Below are 24,566 nucleotides of genomic sequence, written 5' to 3' on the forward strand. Positions count from 1 at the left end.
AGTAATTAATGACATACTAAAAAAACTGTAAGAATGTAAAAGATCTGAACAAGTCAAATTGATTCAACTATTTACAGAGTACTACACCACAAAATGGCAGAGTGAAAATGGCGGAGTTCTGGGAAATAAAAATAAATTTCAATATACTTTAAAATATTAAAGCCATACAAAAACAAATAAGAATAAAGGAGGTGGGAGGAAATTTGGAAGGTGATGGATATGTTTATGTTTTTGAGGGTGATGATGGTTTCTGGATGTATACTTATCCAAACTCATCAGGATGTATACATTAAATATGTATTGCTTTTTTTATGTAAATGATTCCTCAATAAAGTGGCTTAAATTTTAATTACAAAAACCCATGTGAAATATCTTATGTGAGCACAATAGTATTATAATAAATTAGAAATCAGGGCCAGGTGTGGTCACTCACACTTGTAATCACAGTACTTTGGGAAGCCAAGGCAGGTGCATCACTTGAGGTCAGGTGTTGAGACAAGCCTGGCCATCATGGCGAAATCCCATCTCTACTAAAAATACAAAAATTAGCTGGGTGTGGTGGCAGGCACTTGTAATCCCAGCTACTCAGGAGGTTAAGGCAGGAGAATTGCTTGAACCCAGGAGGTGGGGGTTGCAGTGAGCCGAGGTCGTGCCACTGCACTCCAGCCTGGGTGACAGAGCAAGACTCTGTTTCAAAAATAATATACAGATAAATAAATAAATAAATAAATAAGTTAGAAATCAGGTACTGAGAAAAATCACCAAACATTACAATTAAATTACACACTTCTAAATAATCCATGGTTGCTAGAAGAAATTACAGTGGACATCAGGAAACTTATTGAACTAAACAATTATGAAAACAAATGCCAAAAAATATGAGATCTATCTAAGGAAGTACTGAATGAAAAATGCTTAAACAATAAATTATTAAACTTAATGATTCACTTAAGAAGCTAGAAAAAGTAGAAATAAACTAAAAATAAATAGAAGTAATGCACTAGTAAAGAAAGGAAAATAAGTCAATAAAATAGGAAAAAACTCAATAGAGAAAATTAAAACCAAAATTTGAACATTTAAAAAGAAATTAAAATGAATAAATCCCTAAAAATAAAGCACAAATTATTAATACCAGGAATAAAACGGGGCATAAGTGCAATTCCCAGAGATATTAAAAATTATAATAAGATATTATGAGTAACTTTATGCCAATATATTAAATAACCAATTAAATAAATTTCTTGAAAGCCACAATTCATTAACCTGACATAGAAGAGAAAGCTAAGTAGCTCTATATATGATAAAGAGAGTTCATAATGAAAAACCTTTCCAAAAAGAAAACTTCAAGACAATAGTGAATTCACTAGTGAATTCTTGAAGCATTTAAGAAAGAAATATCAATTTTGTAAAAGTATTTTTAGAAATAAAGAATGAATACTTTCTAACTTAAGTGACCAGTGTAACTTTGGTACCAATACATTACACAATGTAAATACAGAGACCAATATTCTTCAAGAACAAGAGATGAAAAAATTTTTGATAAAATATATGGAAATAAATATAGTGATATCATACATAATAAAATGTATGAAAATGTAGAGATATCATATATAATAAAATATATGAAAATAAATATAGAGATATATAAAATGTTTAAAATAAATATAGAAGGGCCGGGCGCCAGTGGCTCATGCCTGTAATCCCAGCACTTTGGGAGGCTGAGGCGGGCAGATCACGAGGTCAAGAGATCGAGACCATCTTGGCCAACATTGTGAAACTCTGTCTCTACTAAACGTACAAAAATTAGCTGGGCATGGTGGTGCACACCTGTAGTCCCAGCTACTTGGGAGGCTGAGGCAGGAGAATGGCTTGAACCCGGGAGGTGGTGGTTGCAGTGAGCTGAGATCGCACCACCACACTCCAGCCTGGGTGACAGTGCGAGACTCTGTCTCAAAAAAATAATAAGAAGAATAATAAAATAAATAAATAAATAAATATGTAAAAGGTATAATCTCTAAATATAGAGATCTATAAAAGGTATAAGTACAGAGAAAATAAATATGGAGATATATAAAGGTATAATATAATGATTTCTAATTTATTATAATACTGTTGTGCTCACATAAGATATTTCACGTGGGTTTTTTTAATTAAAAAAATTTGGCTGGGCATGGTGGCTCATGCCTGTAATCCCAGCACTTTGGGAGGCCAAGGCGGGTAGATCATGAGGTCAAGAAATCAAGACCATCCTGGCCAACGTGGTGAAACCCCATCTCTACTAAAAACACAAAAATTAGCTGAGTGTGGTGGTGTGTGCCTGTTGTACCAGCTACTCGGGAGGCTGAGGCAGGAGAATCACTTGAACCTGGGAGGCAGAGGTTGCAGTACACTGAGATCGTACCATTGCACTCCAGCCTCGCAACAGAGTGATACTCCATCTCAAAAAAAAAGAAAAAATATTTAAGCCACTTTATTGAGGCATAATTGACATATAAAAAGCAGTATATATTTAACATATACATCCTGATGACTTTGGGTAAGTATACATCCAGAAACCATCATCACCATCAAAGACATAAACATGTGCAAAAGGTAAAAGATATATAAAGGTATATCATGACCAAGGGGGATTTATCCCAGGAATGCAATGTTGCTTTAGTATTTAAAAATAAATCCAAAGAATTAATCACATTTATAGAATAAAGGAGAAAAAGTACATGATCATCTAAACTGTTGTACAAAGAAACATTTGATGAGATTCAATATGCATTAATAATAAACTTTCAAGCAAATACATTTCCCCAATATGATTTTTAAAAGTCTGCAAAGAAACACAGCGCAGCTAATATTATAATTAATAATGATTATTGTACATGTCCTTCCTAAAATTGGGAACAGGAGGAGGATTTCTATTCCCAATACTTCTGTTCCACATTGTATTGGAGCTCCTAGCCAGTGCAATGAGGAAAAAAGATGAAATAAAATACTAAGATAGTTTGGAAAGTAAGAAGACCATCTTCATTTGCAGATAGCTTGACTGTGTATATGAAAAACAAAGAAATCTACAAAGATCTACATGAACTAGTGAATGAATTAAACAAGTTTGGAGTATAAAAGTTCTGCATATAAAATCGATTGTGTTTTATTAAAGAGCAACACCCAGCAGGGCGCGGTGACTCAAGCCTGTAATCCCAGCACTTTGGGAGGCTGAGGCGGGTGGATCACAAGGTCAGGAGAGCGAGACCGTCCTGGCTAACACGGTGAAACCCCGTCTCTACTAAAAATACAAAAAATTAGCCAGGCGTGGTGGCGGGCGCCTTAGTCCCGGCTGCTTGGGAGGCTGAGGCAGGAGAATGGCGGGAACCCGGGAAGCGGAGCTTGCAGTGAGCCGAGATTGCGCCACTGCACTCCAGCCTGGGCGACAGAGCAGGACTCCGTCTCAAAAAAAAAAAAGAGCAACATCCATTTGCAAAATGAAATAAATAGTATTGAAAGTATAAAACACTTAGGAATACATTTAACAAATAACATGCAAAACACATACACTGAAAACTGCAAAACGTTTCTCAGATAAAGATCACAAAATGGCTGGGTGCGGTGGCTCACGCCTGTAATCCCAGTAATTTGGGAGGCCGAGGCAGGTGGATCACTTGAGGTCAGGAGTTCGAGACCAGTCTGGCCAACATGGTGAAACCCCGTCTCTACTAAAAATACAAAAATTAGGCGGACATGGTGGCGGGCGCCTGTAATCTCAGATACTCCAGAGGCTGAGGCAGGAGAATCATGTGAACCGGGGAGGCAGAGGTTGCAGTGAGCCAAGATCACGCCATTGCACTCCAGTCTGAGGGATAAGAGTGAAACTGTCTCAAAAAATAACAACAACAACAAATCAATGGAAGGATACACTATTTACAAAGATCAGGTACTGGATATCGTTAAAATTTCAATTTGCACAAGGTCGATCTATAGATTCAATGTAATTTCTCATCAAAATCCCAACACGCATTTTTGAACAAATTAAAACATCGGTCCTAACATTTATATAAAGATTCAAAAACTTAGGATAGCTTCAGTAATCCCAACAGTGTGAAAGTTGTCTGCTCATGCAAAGCCGACAAATGGAAAAATGGGACAGAAGAGAGAATCCACAGACTTAGACATACATAGTTGGCTGTTTTTTGTCAAAAGTAGTAAGGCAATTGAATGGGGGAAATAAGATTCTTATCAATAATTTTTCTGGGGAAACTGAATCAACTTACAGAAAGAAATGGACCTGAACTACTGCTTCATACCATACTTAAAATTAGAGATTGATTAGAGACTTAAGCATAAAACATACATCTTTTAAGCTTTGTTGGAAGAAAAACTTCAGGCAAATTAATTTGAACAGAATTTAACTGTGCAAAGAATGATTTGCAAATCAGGCAGCCCCTGAACCGACTCCCTTGCTGCTGCATGGTGGGAGAGGATTTATGGACAGAATAAAGAAAGTGATCTACAGAAAACAAAAGAGAGATACAGAATTGGACTGGTTACAGTTTGGCATCTGCCTTATTTGAATATAGTTTGAACAGCTGGCAGCCTTTGGCACAAGAGTAGGTTACAATCTGTTCCAGTTCACTATGTATGGAGAGACCTTTTGATTCAAATTTAAAATACAAAAAGAGGTAGCTTTAGGCCCAACATAATTTAAGCACTTCTAAAAGGTAGGAGGGAAATAGCTTTATAACATTAAAAGAGCACTAACTGCTCAAAAATTATAAATAGGACTTTATGAAAGTTTAAAAATCTTCTGTTCATCTAAAGGCAAAAGCACCATGAAGAAAATAAAAATGGGCCAGGTGTGGTGGCTCACATCTGTAATCTCAGCACTTTGGGAGGCCAAAGTGGGAGGATTACTTGACCCCAGGAGTTCAAGACCAGCTTGGTAACATAGACAGACCTCATCTCTAAAAACATAAAATAAAATAAATTTTAAAAGAAGAAAATAAAAATGCAAGTAACAGAGATACAGAATACACTGTAGCTGCAATACTGATATATATATCTATGTATATCTATATCAATATCTATATATCTATATATCTATATATATCTATATACATCTATATATCTATATATATCTATATATATCTACATATCTATATATATCTATATCTATATATATCTATACATGTATCTATATATATCTCTATATATATCTATATATAGAGAGAGAGAGATATATATATAAATATATATATATTTTTTTTTTTTTTTAGATGGAGTTTTGCTCTTGTTGCCCAAGCTGGAGTGCAATGGCATGATCTCGGCTCACCACAACCTCTGCCTCCTGGGTTCAAGCGATTCTCCTGCCTCAGCCTCCCGAGTAGCTGGGATTACGGACTTGTGCCACCATGCCTGGCTAATTTTTTTTGTATTTTTAGTAGAGATGAGGTTTCTCCATATTGGTCAGGCTGGTCTCGAACTCCCATCCTCAGGTGATCCGCCCACCTCGGCCTTCCAAAGTGCTGGGATTACAGGCACGAGCCACTGTGCCCGGCCTGATATTTGTTAAATAATTTGTATCAAGAATCAAAAAATAAATTATCACTTAAAAAAGTCAGGTAACATTTGAGACTAATCATTCAGTATTTAAAGACAAAAATGGAATATTTTAAATGTATGTACTATGAGCTCTTCAAAAGTGAAAAATTTTTCCAGTTTTTCTAACTTGAAATGAAAGTCACTGAAGTCTCTTACAGGGTAAATTATCATAGTGCTTTGGCTGGAGAAGCTCACACAGAAGCAGAAACAGTAAAAACTCTTCTTAAAATTTATTTTTCACAGCATGATTGAGTTACAATTGATACACAAGGAACTGCACATATTTAATGTGGACAGTTTCTCTTGAATAGCTGACACTGCTGCATACCCACTGGGTGAAACATCAGGAAAAATCAGGGCAGTGCCACTTCTGATGTTACTCTGACTCATCGAGTTAAAGATTCAACTGCAAACATATGGTTTGAGCTGGTATCTTGTTTATAAAATTTGACTTTCACCGAACAAATGAGCAAATCTACAGACCTGGCTGGACTTGTATCAGCACCCACTACTCTTCAAAGGATGTTTTTTAATGTGAATGCTCAGCAACAAATGTAAGTGGTGATAAATATTCAGAGTTGAATAACTTTATTGAATCTCATGGTTCTTCTGGAACAACTTTGTTTATATTTGCACTGTGGGTGCAAAAGCCATGACAGAAAATGGCTGGCTCCAGGGCACAGATCAAGGCAGGGGCACCAGCAGCAAATGGGTAGTGGTAGCATTCTTCCCTGCCACACACTGGGGGTTAAAAGAAAAAAAGGCAAATTCCCTTAAGAATGTCCTGGACGGCCGGGCACGGTGGCTCACGCCTGTAATCTTAGCACTTTGGGAGGCTGAGGCGGGTGGATCATGAGGTCAGGAGTTCAAGACCAGCCTGGACAAGATGGTGAAACCCCATCTCTACTAAAAATACAAAAATTAGCCGGGCGTGGTGGTGGACACCTGTAATCCCAACTGCTGGGGTGGCTGAGGCAGAGAATTGCTTGAACCTGGGAGGCGGAGGTTGCAGTGAGCCAAGATCGCGCCACTGCACTCCAGCCTGGGTGACAGAGCGAGACTCCATCTCAAAAAAAAAAAAAGAATGTCCTGAAAACGAGGCACTAAATATTGATAACTTTAATTAATCTTCTTCATCCTGCCCCTATACAAAATGCCTCTTTAGTATTCTGAGTGCTGAAATGCATGGAGTCCACAAAGCATTGCTGCTCCGTGTTGTAGCATGATGGTTGTCTCAAGGCACAGCGCTCGGGAGGCTGGGCAGGACCAGCTGCATGGAACAGCATTTGGCTTGAAAGAATGATGGGTGGACAAACTGATTTTTCAGACTAGAATAGTTAGCAGAAGCTGTCTTGAAAATGAAGAATGCAAGTCGATTACTGTTGCCAGTAACAGAATTCATGTTTTCAAGCAAAAATTAGAACTTTGGAAAACCTTGGAATCATTAAATATTCAGAAGGTGAGCTTCAAAAGTTCTGATTACTTAATGTTTCTAAGGAGATCGGTGGTGAAATGAATGAATGTGATTTATGGATAGTGTATGAAATGTCAATATTTGAAAATTCTGCATAGTTCAGTAATAAAATATTTTCAAATTTGTCAAGGAAAATAGAGCCAAAGTGCAAAATAATCAATGGATATGAATGTACAAGTATACAGAAAGTTCACTGACAAGATTTCAGATTCCACATTGCAACTAACTTTCAAAAACTATCTCTTGTTGAGTTTAGTCTGGCATCCAAGAGGAAAATCCTCAGGAAAGTCTATTAAACTCCATTTTCCCACTAAAGATCTATGTGAAGTGAGATTTTCTTCATATACCTCTATCAAAACAACATATCAAAACATAGTAGGCCAGGCGCAGTGGCTCATGCCTGTAATCACAGCACTTTGGGAGGCTGAAGTGGGTATATCACTTTGAGGCCAGGAGTTCGAGACCAGCCTGGCCAACATGGTGAAACCCCAACTCTACAAAATATAAAAACTTAGCTGGGCACAGTGGCCCATGCCTGTAATCCCAGCTACTCAGGAGGCTGAGGCACGAGAATCACTTGAACCCGGGAGGCAGGTGTTGCAGTGAACCGAGGAGGCACTGCCTGGGTGAAGGGTGATACTCCTCTGTCTCAAATATTAATAATAATAATAATGAATGCAGAAGTAGATATGAGAAGTCAGCTATTTTCCATTGGAACAGACATTTAGGAGATGTGTAAGAATGTAAAATAACACAACTTCTGTTATGGGAATTTCTGTTTTGGGAAATACAGTTTTTTTCATTAAAAAAGGTAATTTTTGTAAATGTGATTTATTGTTATTTTGACTGAATTAACAAATATTTTTAAATTTAAAAAAGACAGGAAACCCAAATAAATGGGAAAATGGCTTGAACAGACCCTCACACAGGAATGGAAGTGTATGGAAAAGTGCCCAATTGTACCAATCATCAGGGAAACATATTAAACAACAGTGAGTGCCATCATAACCCCAAAAAAGCAGGAAGGACCTCCACTCAAACTTTGGCCCAGATGTTGAGACCGACGATGCCACACACACCAGGAGATACGAAAATGTTCATTGCCGACATAACTGAATTCTCTGGGGAGCCCAGGGCAGGCCTCTCCAGCAGATCCAAAATGACTTGAAGGAGCAAGAAAAAGAGACTGCCCCGGGATTTTACTGTGGTTAGGGGTGGTCTGGGGTGAGAGGCCTCACATGAGGGCAAGGACTTGCATGGGCTGAATCTTCTTTCTGTGGGCACCAAAGGAAAGGAGTAGCAGCATTTATTGTCTGCCCACATGTAGGGCACAGGGGGAAGAGGGAAGGGTGAAGCTGAAAAGCTGTCAGGAGTCAAACAGCAAAAAATGCAGTCAGAGTCCCCAGTGCAATGAAAAAGCACCACACACCCACTAGAAAGGCTGAGATGAAGGCCTGAGAACCCAGCACACTGGAGATGACGTGGAACAACTGGAACTCTAAAGTTCTGCCTGGAGGAGGGTCACACAGCCACTTAGAAAACTTTTCACCGTTTCTTTAACACACACTTAATTCATAATAGAGCAATTCCACTTTAGGTAATTCCTCACAGCAAAGTGAAAAAAATCATAAAAATTCTTGTACTAGAATATTGATAGTTGCTCTTAGTAATAAGCAAAACTGGTAATAAACCATAAATTCTTCAAGGGATAATGAATAAAGTGACTGTGGCATATTCCTAAAATGGAATCCTACTCACCAACAAAAGAATACATTTACTTTACATGCAGGTGACCAAAAAAAAACAAACACATTGTGATACATGCAATAGCATGACTGACTACCAGAAATACTATGCTGAATAAAATAAGCCAGACATACTCAAGTACATACCGTGTATGACTTCATTTATATATAAAGTTCAAGAACAGCCGAACAAATACACGGTCATAGAAATCGCAACAGCAGTATAATTTTTTTGCATGGTGACTGACAGGGACACAAAGGAAATTTCTGTAGTAATGGAACTTGTCTATATTTTGAATGGATGTAAATATCAAAACACACTGGAGTGTACATTACGAACTTACTTTTCACAGAATGCAGATTTTACTATAATTATCTTTTATAAAAGGAATCCAGAAACGGAGAGACGATATGCGTAATACATATATTCCATGATACTAATATCCAAAATATATAAAGAACTCCTAGAAATCAATTTAAAAAGACAGATACCCAAATAAAAATACACAAAATACTTGAAAATCTATTTCACAAAAGAGGATATCTGCATGCACACTAATCATATAAAAAAGTCCTCAACATCATTAGTCACCTGATAAATGTAAATAAAACAATAATGCCACTATACACCTACCATAATGTCTCAAATTTAAAACGCCTAAAATACTGAGTTTGGCAAGAATTTGGATCAACTGGAACTGTCTCACATTGTTGGTAAAAGGATAAATTTTTTGAGTCCCTTATAAAATATTCTGGCAGTTCCTGCTAAAGATAAACCCACACACAAATATACACACATACGTGCACATCTTATGACCTAGCAAATCACTCTTAGGCATACACTGAAAGGAAGTGGATACTAATGTCCAAGAGTCATGAACAATAATGTTCACAGTAGAGATATTCACAATAGCCCAAACCCCAGAATTATCAAATGCCTATCAAATCTAGAACAGGTATATGCATATTGGGATATTCATACAACAGAATACTACACAGCAATAAAAATGAAGTACAGTGACATGCATCAAATGTCACCAAGGGCTTCCAGTTTCAATTAGAATACAAGAGATTCCTTGACCACAACAAAGCCTGGTCGCGCCACCCCTCTCCTTCCTCTGTTCTGCTCCTGCACTCTAGCGACACTGTGCTTCCTGCCCTCTCTTGAACAAAAGAAGATGTGCTGCTCAGAGACTAGTTTCTGAAAGGTCCTTTCCTGGACTTCTGACATGTCTGATTTTTCTCTCCTGAAACTCATCTTTGTCTCAAGTACCCAATAATCCACCTCCCTAGTCACTCTCCATATCCTTACTCTAATTTCCCACATCAATTGTTATGCACTGGATTATTTTGTTAATCTATTTATTAATTTGTTTACTTATTAACTCCTTCCCTCAACTAGAATGTAAGCTATTTGAAGAAAGGAGTCTTTTCTTTTCTTTCTTTCTTTTTTTTTTTTTTTGAGAGAAAGTTTCCCTCCATTGCCCAGGCTGGAGGGCAGTTGCTCACTGCAACCTCCTCTTCCTGGGTTCAAGCGATTCTTGTGCCTCAGCCTCCACAGTAGCTGGGATTATAAGTGCTCGCCACCACACCCAGCTAATTTTTTTGTCTTTTTAGTAGAGACGGGGTTTCACCATGTTGGCTAGGCTGGTCTCAAACTCCTGACCTCAAGTGATCCGCCTGCCTCGGCCTCCCAAAGTGCTGGGATTACAGTCATGAGCCACTGCACCCAGCAAAGAAAGGAGTCTTATATGTCTCTTTAATTACCCAAAATAGTCCCAGCTAGATTCAAAGCCTATTAAATATTTGCTCAATAAATCTGTGGTTCAAGGGCTTTCTCATTATATCAGTAGAATATTAGTTATAATAGAATATTATATATCCATCGAGAGTGATTTTAAATATTTAGTTAATATGAATAAATTTTCTTCTGAGAAAATAAAGTTAGAATGAAAATTTTAAATTGTATACTTAGCATTAGAAAAACTGTGCTGGACAAGGTAATGTATACAGAGCAGTTGCTGTAGTGCAGATATTGTACAAACTTCTTGAAATATGTGCGTATTTGTCCAGCATTGTGTTAGGTCCTGAATAATTAGTTTAAAAAATCCCTGTCTCTACGTAGTTAGTATTTTATTAGGGGGGAGTGAAAAGATAGACTACTAACAAGTAAGGAAACATAGAAAAAAGTTGGGATAAATATGAAAATATTATATGAAGCAATGGAAAGGACTAGAAGAATCAACTTTAGACAAGGGCCCGAGGAAAACCTCTCTGAGTGGGTAATATTTGAGCTGACTCCTGAAAACCGAGGACAATTCCACGATGTGTGTGTGAATTTCTGGGCGGAAATCTGAGCGGTCCGTGCCTGAAAGGGACCAGAAACAACAAAGCAGAATGTGTGAGAATTTAGCACTGGTCTGAACTCACGCAGGTGTGAGATGAGGCTCTGGGAAGCAGGCAAGTGGGGAAAGCGTGAGCATCACTGCAAAGCATTTAAAGATCAAGGGAGAGCTGAACCACAGCCCAAAAAGCGCACTGAGCTGTATTATGAACCTAAGCACTCTCTGTTGTTGTCTGAGGACTCTCTGTTGAAATAACAGGTGTGAAGAGTATCCAGTCTCATGATGTATAATAATACTCAGCACATTCAGGATACACTCCAAAGCTATTCATTATACCAAGGACTATAAAACAATAAACTTGCACAAGAAAATACAATCTTTAGGCACCAACATTGAGATGAGACAGATGTTGGTATTATGTGATCAGGATTTTAAAGCAGCTATCACAGCAGTGCTCCAACAAGCAATTACAGGCATACTTGGAACAAGGAGAAAATACGAATTCATGGCAAAGAAATGAAAGATACCAGTAAAAACTAAATGAAAATTTTAGAAGTGAAAAAAATAATAGAAATAAATTGCACTGGACAGATTCAAGAGAATGGAGATGACAGAGAAAAGATCAGGGATCTTGAAGACAAGTTTAATAGAAATTGTCCTGTTAGAATAGAGGAGACAAAACACAATGGAGAAAAGTGAATACAGCCTCAGAGACCTGTGGGAAAATAACAAAAGGTCTAACTTTCAAATGATTGGCTCCCAGATGGAGAAAAGAAAGGAGTACCTGCCGGGTGCGGTGGCTCATGCCTGTAATCCCAGCACTTTGGGAGGCCGAGGCAGGTGGATCGCTTGAGGTCAGGAGTTTGAGACCAGCCTGGCCAACATGGTGAAACCCCGTCTCTACTAAAATACAAAAATTAGCCAGGCATGGTGGCAGGTGCCTGTAATCCCAGCTACTTGGGAGGCTGAGGCAGGAGAATCACTTGATCCCGGGAGGCGGAGGTTGCAGTGAGCCGAGATCATGGCACTGCACTCCAACCTGGGCAACAGAGGAAAACTCCGTCTCAAAAAAAAAAAAAAGTACAGGACTGAAAACATTTTTGAACAAATAATGGCAAAAAAACATCACAAACATGGTGAAATACATAAATTCAAGGAGATAAGATAACCACTAAGAGGTCATGTCCAAATGAATCCATGTCCAGATACACCATGACCAGATTTCCGAAAACTCGAAAAAACCAGACAGAAATGCTCTATTCCTTATATGAGGACAATTCCCACGACATCAGAAACCATGGATGCCAGAAAGAAACTTCCCTAATAAGGTGTTTATTTAAAACTACTCAAATTCACTAGGATTATAACCAGGCTCTGTTACTTACCCACTGTGGACTTCAAGCAATATTATGAATCAGAATTTCATTTTCTTTATCTTTAAGAGGGGGACTATAATTACAGCTACCGTAATACATGTGTGAGAATTGATACAGTACCATATACATAAAATGCCAAAAAGCGTGTCTGGCTAAGACATGTTAGCTAATATACCATCATGATCCTCAACAACCACAAAATAACAGTAACCTAATACACTGTTATAACTCACTGGAACACGTCCCTGTTTTGTGCATTCCTCACGCATAGAGAATTGGAAAGGTGAGGCTCTTACCAAAGGGAACTCTGCTGTTCTGCAGCCGCCTCCTCACACACACGGAGCCTTTGAGAGCAGGGGCCTGGAGGGGAATGACAGAGAAGGTCCCCAGATATAGGGAAGGATCCTGGAACAGACCTCCCCACACCAGCTGTGATTATCATCGCAGCTGCAGTCTCAGTGACACTGTCTGCAAAGGGGTGTCTGACAAGGTCCCAACAATTAAGGCCCTGTCAATGAAGTGAAGTTTTCCCACTGACCCACCTGGAGTAACCTGAAAGGCACAGTATCAGCATCTGCTCAGCACAGGATCAGCCTCTGCTCAGCATGACTCCTGGGACCAGGCCCTTCACCATTGGGCTCTATGGGCTCTAAATGGAACCTAAGAGATGATCTGTTCCCAGCATTAACATTTACAAATGAAAAAACTGAAATTTGGGGATAACGAGGAAAGTTTCTGCAGCCATTTGTGGCAAATCTAGCAGTGAAGAGTCTTCCAGTTCCCACCCCTCATGTCCCTCTTGTTTTCATCGCTCTCCACAGAGAAGAGACACACACTAGGGGAAAGCCCCTCTGCTTCCCCATCATGCCCACTTTCATCCCAAATCTCTGTGTGTTTTCATTCTCCCCAATTCAGAGACCTTCACTGAAATTTAAAATGCTCCTTCAGGCCGGGAGTGGTGGCTCACGTCTGTAATCTTAGCACTTTGGGAGGCCGAGGCAGGTGGATCACTTGACGCCAGGAGTTCGAGACCAGCCTGGCCAACATGGTTGAAACCCCGTCTCTACTAAAAATACAAAAATTAGCCAAGCGTGGCGGCACACACCTGTAATCCCAGCTACTCGGGAGACTAAGGCAGGAGAATTGCTTGAACCCAGAAGGCGGAAGCTGCAGTGAGCCGAGATTGAGCCACTGAACTCCAGCCTGGGCAATAGAGCAAGACTCCGTCTCAAAAAAATAAAAAACAATAAAAAATAACATAAAAATAAATAAAATGCTCCTTCAAAGATCAAAGCACAACAGGCACTCCCATAACTGAGGAACAAAGAAGTAGGGAAGAAGTGTTCATGCTAATGATTAGGGAATATTCAGAGGAAGGATTCTACCCAAATAGCAATGCAACTATGATGTTTTAGAAACAGAGAGAAATACATATAAACCAGATAAAAGAACCCATGAACTTAGGAAATGACATAAAGAAAACTTTAAAATCCTAGAAAAAATATGAGGGTGATGGAAAAAAAGATTAAGTATTCAAAAGCTGCTAAATGTTACAAATTCAATTTATTGATAGAATTGTAATCAAGGAACAAATATGCTATAAAAAAGATATTCTGAAAGCCATTTAGAGTAATAAATAGGAAAGAATCATCAATAAGTGATGTTGGAAAAGTTCATCACAAAAAGATGAAAAGTTCATTCATGAACTTTTGTATATGCAATGTATTTCATGTAGTAATAAGAAAGATAAATAATTAAGTTACGAGCATAGAAATAACCTGATAAATCAAAGAAATAGAACACAGAGAAAAGAAAATCATTATATTATAAAGAAAAATAAAGTACCTGATAATTTGATGCTATAAATTTGGTGGAAAATTTAGAATAATTTACTGAACAGTGTTGTGGAAACTAGGTAATTATTTGGAGGCTATAAAGTTGTTTGACAATTTTTACACACAAACAAAATAAGTTCTAAACAGCTGGACAATTAATTATGTTATAATAGAAATTTCATGTTTTTTGAGAGGTCTTAGGATTTCTTAAGCAAATCAAAAAAGAAAAGAAAGAGGCCGGGAGTGGTGGCTCACGCCTATAATCCCAGCACTTTGGGAGGCTGAGTCAGGCGGATCACTTGAGGCCAGGAGTTCGAGATCAGCCTGATCAACATGGTGAAACCAGGTCTCCACTAAAAATACAAAAATTAACCAGGCGTGGTGGTGCACATCTGTAATCCCAGCTACTCTTGAGGCTGAGGCAGGAGAATCACTTGAACCTGGGAGGCAGAGGTTGCAGTGAGCTGAGATGGTGCCACTGCACTCCAGCCTGGGAAACAGAGTGACTCTCTCAAATTTAAAAAAAAAAAAGAAAAATTAAGTGGATTAAATTAAAATAATTAGAAATTCTCCATGCATAGCACAGCATAATTAAAAAATAGACAAACTAGAAAAATATTTAAAAATACATGAGAAATACAAGGTTAAATTATTACATGGACAATTTATAAATCAATGGCTAAAGAAAGAACGCACAGAAATACAAAATGAGGAATATATGAAATTACTTGCAACTTCATGTTGAAATGAGAACATTTTGTAACACTTTATGCCTATCAAATTGGCGAGGTAACATTTTAATTTACAAATCTGTTGTTGTAAAAATATAGCAATAAAATTATCCTTTTTTCTTTTACTATTGGTGATTCACTTGTTGTGGAGTGCAGCTTGGCTAGAGGCTTCAATATTCTTAAAGTGTTTTATACCCGTTGATCCCCCAAATTCAAGTACTAAAATGTAATTGCCAATGTGATAGAATTAAGAAGTTGGGCCTTCAGGGAGTGATTAAGTCATGAGGGTGGAGCCCTCATGGATGGGTTTTGGGCCTTTATAAAAAGACTTGAAAGGGTGAGTTTGTCCCGTTCCACCCTTTCCACCATGTGAGGACACTGTTACGCTCCTCTGGAGGATGGAGCAACAAGGCACCATCTTGGAAAGAGAGAACAGCCCTCACCAGACATCAGTCCTGTTGGTACCTTGATCTTGGACGTCCCAGCCTTTAGAACCATGAGATATCAATTTCTATTGTTTATAAATTGCCGGGTCTGTGGTATTTCGTTTTGGCAGCAGAAATGGACTAAGACAATCCCCCAAATTGTTTTTTAATATTCCAAGAAATAATCAGAAGCACAAATAATGACTTAAAATAACTTCATAATTCTATTTTGATGAATATAATAGGCAACACACAAAATGGGGACATGGTGTAATGAGCTATAATAGTATATTATGTTGCTATTATTTTTTGTTATTGTTGATGATGACGATGATATATTAGCTTGCAAATTTTGTTCAGTGCCGGGAATTGTTTTCAGCATTTTATACATAATAGGATATCAATTCTCATACACCCAATGAAGTAGATATAATCCCCTTTAAGGATGAAGGAAATGAAACTCAGGGTGCTTAAGACTATTCCTTAAAATCACACAGAATGTAAAATGATAGAGGCTGGATACAATCACAATCATTTTGACTGTTGTTTGTTGAATGTTTTTTGTATAAAATTTTTCAAAAACCAGAAATGCATTAAAAATAAGAGGGTATGAACCAGGCGGCGGCTCGCGGAGGCGCTTCTCTGAGCATGACGCCTGGACTCCGCTCCCGCAGCCCGCCCGCCCGCCGGTCCAGCAGGCGCCTCCCTCGCTCCCTGAGCCCGCCGAGCGAAGGCCAGAGGCCGCAGCGACGCGGCGCGGAGACGGCGGGCGGGCGGTGGGAGCGCGGGCCTCTGTATGGCGGCGGATCTGTCGGGCCTGGCTGTCCGGCTGTAGGGCTCGGCCGCCGCCCGCCCCTGTGGGGTCTTCTGCAAGGGGCTGACTCGCAAGCTGCTGTCTTCTTCCATCTGGCCTGGCGGCTGCGCATCAACTTCCCCTACCTCTACATCGCGGCTTCCATGATGCTCAACGTCCGCCTACAGGTTCATACTGAGATCCATTGAAGGCCCTCCCGGACTGACGAAGGCGTGACCTCAGGCCCACCGCATCCAAGGACACGAAGCATGAGGGACAGGAGAGGGCCCCTCGGTACCTGCCTGGCACAAGTGCAGTGGGCCGGAGGAGGTGACTCGGACAAACTATCATACAGCCTTAAGAAAAGAATGCGGACGGAGGGCCCTTGGCCTGCAGATGCACCCTCCTGGATGAATAAGCCTGCGGTTGATGATGGAAATTCAGAGTGAGGCATTATCACTGGAAATGAGAAAGGATCCGAGTGGGGCTGGCCTCTTGCTTTCCGGTGGCGGCCCAGTTCTTCCATATGTGAAAGAATCAGTAAGAAGAAATCCAGCCTCAGCAGCCACTCTGAGCGCAGCCGTGGGTTTGTTCCCTGCTCCAACAGAGTATTTTGCTCGGGTGTCCTGCAGTGGTGTTGAAGCTCTGCGGGGGGGACTGGCTGGGAGGAGGGCCCAGGGCCACCCACGGCCACAAAGGAGAGCCTCGGGTGTCACGACTGCCATGCCATCAAAAACTGCCGGAAATGGGAAGTTTTCAGGATGACCCAACAAGTGCTTTTCCCAGTGGTCTGGGCTCTGAGTTGGAACCCTCTTGCCTGCATTCCATCCTGTCTGCAACACTGCACGCGTGTCCTGAAGTGCTCCTGAATGATAAGACGAAACGCATTTTCCTTGACCGTTTAAACCCCATGTTTTCAAAGCAAACAATAGAATTCAAGAAAATGTTTAAAAGCACCTCACGTGGTCTGCAGATAACACTGGGGTTACTGGCGCTGCAACATTTTGAATTAGCAAATTCATTATGCCATAGTTTAAAGTACAAGCAGAACAATGTAAGTAGATTAATTTTAAGAGTTGTCTTAGAATGATTTCTTTCGCATTAAGTCTGGATGCAAACTATCCAGCCCTTAGGTTCCTGGTGTGGTTTGTACGATCTGGCAGACTTAGTTGAGTTTTAAATTCAAAGCTGGTTGATGCCGAAGGAAATTTTTTAGCATGTGTTAAATTGTGCTTTAAAAGACATATAAAGAATTGGGAAACATTTCAGGAGACCATCATAGCCTGTATAAATATCAGATTAGAACATACGGATTTACCACGAAGTTCTGTCTTCAACACCCAACACTGTCTAAAAAGCCACTGTCCCAAATCCTGTGTGTCCCTTCGGCTTTTCTGATCACCCAGTGGAAGTGGATACTTGTGAGGTCTACACCGCTGTACTTGGCGTTAAATCTTGCTGAATTCATGGTAAGCTATTATCATTTCTACATTTTGTAGAATGATTTTGGTCTGCAGCAAAATTCTATTTCACTTCTCACACAGCTTTCCTTCCACTTGAAATACAATTTGGACAGAGGCCTTGTGGTGAAAGTTGCAATATTAAGCTTACCTTTAGAAGATCCCTTCTCAAACTCGGAACCCTAGCAGTGTTACCTTAAAAATGAGCTAGAGAAAAAAGTAGCTCAGTTACAGAGAAGCAAATCAAGTTATTTCCCACATAAAAATTTTCCCACATTCTAGGAATTGCAGTATCTTGTACCCTAAAATTTTTCCAGATGACTCCTTTTGTTGTCTGTTGATAACTTTGATAAAGGTCATTTAAGAGCATAAGATTTTAAAGACTCCCAAAGTGAGACTTAACCATTTTTGGGATTAGTGATTGCATATATCAGTTTATGCTGTGTGCTGAATTACTATGCCATGTGCTATTTTAGTGTTTGGGGAAAATGAAAAATAAAATTTGTTCTTTAGCTTAATAAATATGTCTTATTAAAAAATACAATGAACTGAATGACAATGAAAATGCAACACATCAACATTTGTGGGCATGTATAAAGCAGGGCTGAGAGAGAAATTCATAGAACTAAATGCATAAATTAGATGATAAGAAAATTATCAAGCCAATAATTTAAGCTCCCACTTGAAGTACATAGAAAATAAGAGAAAAAAAAAAAACACTCAAAATAAGAAGGGAGGAAATAATGACTATAATAGCAGAAATCAATAAAATTTAAAACTGAAAAACAATAAAGAAAACCAATGAAACAAACAGCTAGTTCTTTAAAAAGATCTATAAAATTCACAAACATCTAGCAAGAGTGACAAAGCAAAAAGGAGAGAATTATAGATCATAAATATTAGGCATGAAACAGAAGGTATCACTAAAGACCTTGTAGATGTTGAAAGGATAATAAATGAATACTACAAACAACTCTAAACACATACATTTGTCAACTTAAATGAAATAGACCACTTTCTTGAAAAGCATAAACTACCACAACTTATCAATATAAAACAAATAATGCAAAGAGCCCCACATAAGATCTCCAGGCTCAGATGGTTTCACTGGAAAATACTGCCCAAAGCTTAAAGAATAATAAATACCAATTCTATATGTCCTCTTCCAGAAAAAAGAAATACAAGGGGATACTTTTCAAGTGATTTTATTTATTTATTTATTTTTACCACTATCAGCATAATCACATTTATTTACTTGCTGTCTTATTTCACCATTTATATGTAAATTCTGTGGGTAAGGGCCTGCTCTTACATCCCACACCTCTAGGTCTACAGAGCCTAGAGACACGAGATGTAAGGAAAGCACTCCGTGACCCTCCCTGGCCAGGCCAAATGAGTTCTGGATCTGAATTTGGAGCCACAGACTTTAAGCACTAAAATAAACCTAAGATTTTCTAGAGGCATTTAACTTTCTCCTTTTATAGACAAGAATGCTCCTAAGAATGGAGAGTGGCTTCCTGTAGTAACCCGGCCACTCAATAGAGACTAAGCCCACAATGACCTGAGTCAAAAAGTCTGCAACCTTTCCCCCCAAATCCCACCTTCTCCTTCTCTCAATTCATTTTTAAAAGCTAGTATTACCTTCATACCAAAGACAAAGACAGTTAAAAAAAAACAAAACAAAACAGGAACTACAGACCAATATCCCTCATAAATATAGACACAGAATTAAGCGATATGTAAAAAGAATTATATGCTATGAGCAAGTAGGGTTTATTCCTGGAAAGCAAGGCTTGTTCCACATTTGAAAATCAATGTAACCTACCATATTAACAAGATGAAGAAGAGAATCACATAATCATATCAATTGATGCAGAAAAATCATTTGACAAAATGCATGATAAAAACTCTGAGAAACGCCAGGTGTGGTGGCTCACACCTGTAATCTGAGCACTTTGGGAGGTGAGGTGGGTAGAACACATGAGGCCAGGAGTTTGAGACCTGCCTGGCCAATGTGGCGATACCCTGTCTCTACTAAAAATAGAAAAAAATTAGCCAGGTGTGGTGATGCATGCCAGCTACTTGGGAGGCTGAGGTATGAGAATCACTTGCACTTGGGAGGTGGAGGTTGCATTGAGCTGAGATTGAGCCACTGCACTCCAGCCTGGGTGACAGAATGAGACTCCATCTGGAAAAAAAAAAAAAAAAAAAACTCTGAGAAAAATAATAGAGAGGAACTTCCTTAATTTGATAAAGAGCTTTTACAAAAACTCCAACATTTAACATTATACTTAATGGTCAAAGAAAGTATGTTTTTCTCCTAAGAAAGGGAATAAAGCAAAGATATCTGCTCTTACTACTCTAATTCAATATAGCACTGGAAGTTTCAGTCAGTTTAGTAAAGCATTTAAAAAAAGGCATATTGATTGGAAAGGAAGAAATAAAACTGCTCACTTTTGCCGATAACATGATGGCTATGTGGAAAATCCAAAGAAATCTATTTGAAACCACCAAAATCAACAACTCCTAGAACTAGTAAGTGAATTCAGCAAGGCTGCAGGATACAACATAAACATACAAAAAAGTCAAGTGTGCTTTGAGTGATGAACACTTGGATATAAAAATTAAAAATACAATAAGTACCATTTATAATTGCTCAAAAAAGGAAATACTCATTTCAAATTCTAACAAAACATTCATAAGATTTGAATGCTAAACATTAGAAATTCTGATGAAAGAAATCAAAGATCTAAACAAATGACGAGACACACCATGTTCTTCAATTTGGAGACTCAAAATAGCAAAGATGTTAATACTTCCCAAACTCATATATACAATTCGTATAAAAATTCAGCAATATTTTTTTGTAGATGAATACAAGATTATTTTAAAATTGTCATGGAGATGCAAAGAACTAAAATAGCTAAAACATTTTTGAAAAAGGATTACCAAGTTGGAAGAATCAATCTATCCCATTACAAGACTTATTGTGTAGCTATTGTAATCAACAGCACGTGGTATTGGTAGAGTGAAAGATACACAGACAAATTAAACAGAACAGAGAACTCATACCCACATAAATATAACTGACAGGTTATTGAAAAAAGCATAAAAGTAATGCAGTGTGGGGAAAGAAAGTTTTTTCAACAAATATTGCTGGAGCATTTGCATATCCATGAGCAAAGTTGAATGGTGACATGAACCTAACACTCCATACATGAATTAATTCAAAATAGACCACGGACTTAAATGTAAAACTACAAATCTTTTAGAAAAATACATTAAAACCCTTCAGGACCTAGGGCCATGCAAAGAATATTTTAAACTTTACAACAAAAACATCATCAATAAAAGCAAAAATTGATAAACCGGATGCTATCAAAATTAAAGAAAAAAATTTTGTTCTGTGAATGACCTTGCTAAGAGTATGAGAAAACAAACTACCATCTAGGACAAAATGTTTTGAAAGCATTTAGTAGACAAAGGATTAGTATCTAAATAACATAAGAACTCTCAAAACTCAATAGTAAAATAAACAGAAAATGGGCAAATGATATGAACACGCATTTCACCAAAAAGCACAGACAGAAGTCAAGGAAGGACATTTAACATCATTTGCTATTATGAAAATTAAAATTAAAATTATGATGCGCTATTACTATACACATATGACAATGGTTAAATAAAAAATAGTGACAACTCCAAATGCTAGTGAGGATGAAGGGAAACTCTTTCCCTTATTTACTGTTAATGGGAATGTAAAATGGTACAGCCACTCTGGAAAAAAGCTTGGCAATTAAAAAAAAATTGAAACTGGCAGTGCCACACAACTCAGCAACTGCATCCTTGGGCATTTTTCCCAGAGAAATGAAGACTTGGGTTCACACAAAAACCTGCACGTAAATGTTTTGAGCAAGTTTATTTGTAGTGGCCCCAACTGGAAACAACCTACATGTCCTTCAGTTCGTGAATGATTAAACAGTCTGTGGTACATCCATAGCACAGAATACTATTCAGCAATAAAAAGGAATACACTATTGATATGCACAACATCCTGGAAAATCTTCAGAGAATTACAGAGTCAAAACAGCCAATGCCGAAAGGCTACAGAATGCATAATTCTGTTGATATAACATTCTTGACATGACAAAACTATAGAAATGGAGAATAGATTCAGTGGTTGTCAGAGATGAAGGAGGGACTGGGGGCAGGAGGGAAGGGGGGTGTAGCTAGAAAAGGAAAACTTGAGGGGGCTTTTACAGTGAAGGCAATGCGTCTTGACTGCATCAATGCTAATATCCTGGTTGTGATATTGCAATATAGCTTTGCAAGATATTATTGTTGGGAGAAACTGAGTAAATGGAATGCAGATCTGTGTAAATAATATCTTAAAATTGTTTGTGAATCTATGAGTATCTCAAAATTAAAATTTTAATTAACAATACATATGTTCTACCTCTATCTACTCAATATTCCAGGAAACAAAAATCTAGAAGCAACAAGCACTCCTGTTGTCTGCATTGCGGACTCTAAATGTCACTTCCATCTAAAAGAAATGGCTTGTTCCCTACCTGGGGCAGGAAATGTACCAGATGAGCCTGGAGCATCTTGTTATAACAGATGCCAAGGAGCCATCAAGGACTACTGGCCACACGTGTAAAGGGTCAAGACGCCAACATGAACAGGCTCTCACTGGCCAAATATGGGATAATTTGAGCTATAAAAATAATAATTGGAATGTTTTGAAACACATCAAATATTTGAAAAACTCAAGACTTTATAATAATATTAAGAATGCTCATTAAGCAGGATGTGGTGGCTCGCACCTGTAATCCCAGCACTTTGGGAGGCCAAGGCTGGAGGATTGCTTGAGGTCAGGAGTTTGAGACCAGACTGGGCAACATGGTGAGACTTTGACTCTAGAAAAAATAAAAAAGTCATCTGGGCATGGTGGCACATGCCTGTAATACCAGCTACTTGGCTGAGGTGGGAGGATAATTTGAGCCCAAAACTTCGAGGCTGCAGTAAGCAGTAATTGCGCCACTGCACTCCAGCCTGGGCGACAGAGCCAGACCCTGTCTCTCTAAAAAAAAGAGCCCCATTTGTTTCCTTTGGAGGATGCTAGGGAACCAACTGATTGCTATGACAATTGGTAAATGAAGGAAAAGAATCAAGCAGTGATCCTACATTTCCTGCACAAACAATACTGAAGACTCAAGTGATGAGGGGAGGCTGCTGCACATACAGTCACCTCTGCCCTGACCTCCACGCTTTGGCTGTTCAGTCTATTCTCAGCGCTTCAGGAGATGTTCCTGTTAAACAAAAGTCAGATCATGTGACTCCTCCACTCAAACCTGCCAACGGCATCCCGGTTCACTCATGACATGGACCCAAGCCCTTCCATGAGCTAAAGGGTCAACACCATCTGTCCCCACTGCTTCCTAACATGGGCCCCTCCCTCATTCTCATCAGCCATCCTGGCCTCTTGCTCTTTCTCACACTCAGCACATGCGGGCCCCAGGGCCTGTGCACTTGCAGAGCCTTTCCCAGATTCCCCTGTGGCTATGCCTTCCTCACTTACTCAACGCTTGGCTCAAGGGTATCCTTATTAGAGAGGATTCCTGTTTTGTGTATCCACCTGTGGTCCCAAACCTCACATGGTTCCATCTGATTCTACAGACCGCATGCTTCTCCACTAAGCTGGACTGTGTCAGGGACCAAGTGGAGGGCAAAAAGTCAAGGGGCTAAGTGGAGGGCAAAAAGAAGAAAAAGGCAGTCCCTGCCCTCCACGATCTTCAATTTATAGCAGAAAGCCAGGAACACACACACACACACACACACAGCCTCCTCAAAGTGAGTCTGCCCTGGAACATGTGGGAAGCTGGCCTAGCTCTGCACAAGAAGGGAACCCTGTAAAAACTGACTTAGTGGAGAAGGTCATCTGAGAGGAAATGAACCCTGTGCGCCGAGCTCTGAAGAGCAGGAGGGCTGAGGTGGTGCAGGGGATGGTGGTGTTTGTGGGACTGAAAGTAAGATTATCTGGAATTATCTGGGTGGGTCCAATCCAATTCCAGAAGCCCTTAAAAGCAAAGAACTTAGCCGGGAAGCAGAAGACAGTTGCATGCATGTACTACAGTTTGGTTATTCACTTCCCAGTAGATGGACATTTGGGTTGCTTCTAGTTTGGGGCTAGAAGCCAAAAAGTGTAAACACTTTTGTGCAAGGCTTTTTGTGGGCATGTGTTTGCATTTCTGTAGATGCTGTGGTTAAATGGAAGAGGTATGTATAAATGTTTTAAGAAACTTGCAAACAGTTTTCCAAAATGGTTGTATCATTTTACACCATACAGTCATGTATGAGAGTTGCTGTTGCATTAGCAGTGATTAGCCTTTTTCATTTTAGCAATTCTGGTAGGTCTGTATTCGTGTCAGGGGGCAATTTTGATCTGCACTTCCTTGATGACTAATGATGCTGGGCATCTTTTAATGTGCTGATCTGCCATATATCTTATTTTGTAAATTGTCAGTTCAAAGCTTTTATACATTTTAAAATTTGGATGTTAGTCTTTTTATTATTGAATTGTAGCAACTTTTAGAAAATATATTCTTAACATAAGTCCCTTGACAGATACATATGAATATTTTCTGTCAGTCTGAGATTTGTCTGTTTCTTAAGAATGTCTTTTGATGGTCAGAAGATTTAAATTTTAATGAACTCAAATTTTTCAAAACAATGTGGCCAGTGCTTTCTGTCAATTCCTTAACAAATTTATGTCCACCCCCAAAGTCATAAAGAT

At 38.9% G+C, this 24,566-nt stretch overlaps 2 pseudogenes; both read left to right on the top strand.

Annotated features, from left to right (window-relative positions):
• The first annotated feature begins 16,313 nt into the window (after nucleotides 1-16,313).
• On the top strand, nucleotides 16,314-16,522 carry LOC129044306 (small integral membrane protein 10-like protein 2A; annotated as a pseudogene).
• Nucleotides 16,523-16,579: 57 nt separating this feature from the next.
• LOC129044424 (putative protein FAM220BP) lies at nucleotides 16,580-21,917 on the top strand (annotated as a pseudogene).
• Nucleotides 21,918-24,566: the final 2,649 nt, after the last annotated feature.

Source organism: Pongo pygmaeus, chromosome 13 (assembly GCF_028885625.2).
Source record: "Pongo pygmaeus isolate AG05252 chromosome 13, NHGRI_mPonPyg2-v2.0_pri, whole genome shotgun sequence".
NCBI lineage: Eukaryota > Metazoa > Chordata > Mammalia > Primates > Hominidae > Pongo > Pongo pygmaeus.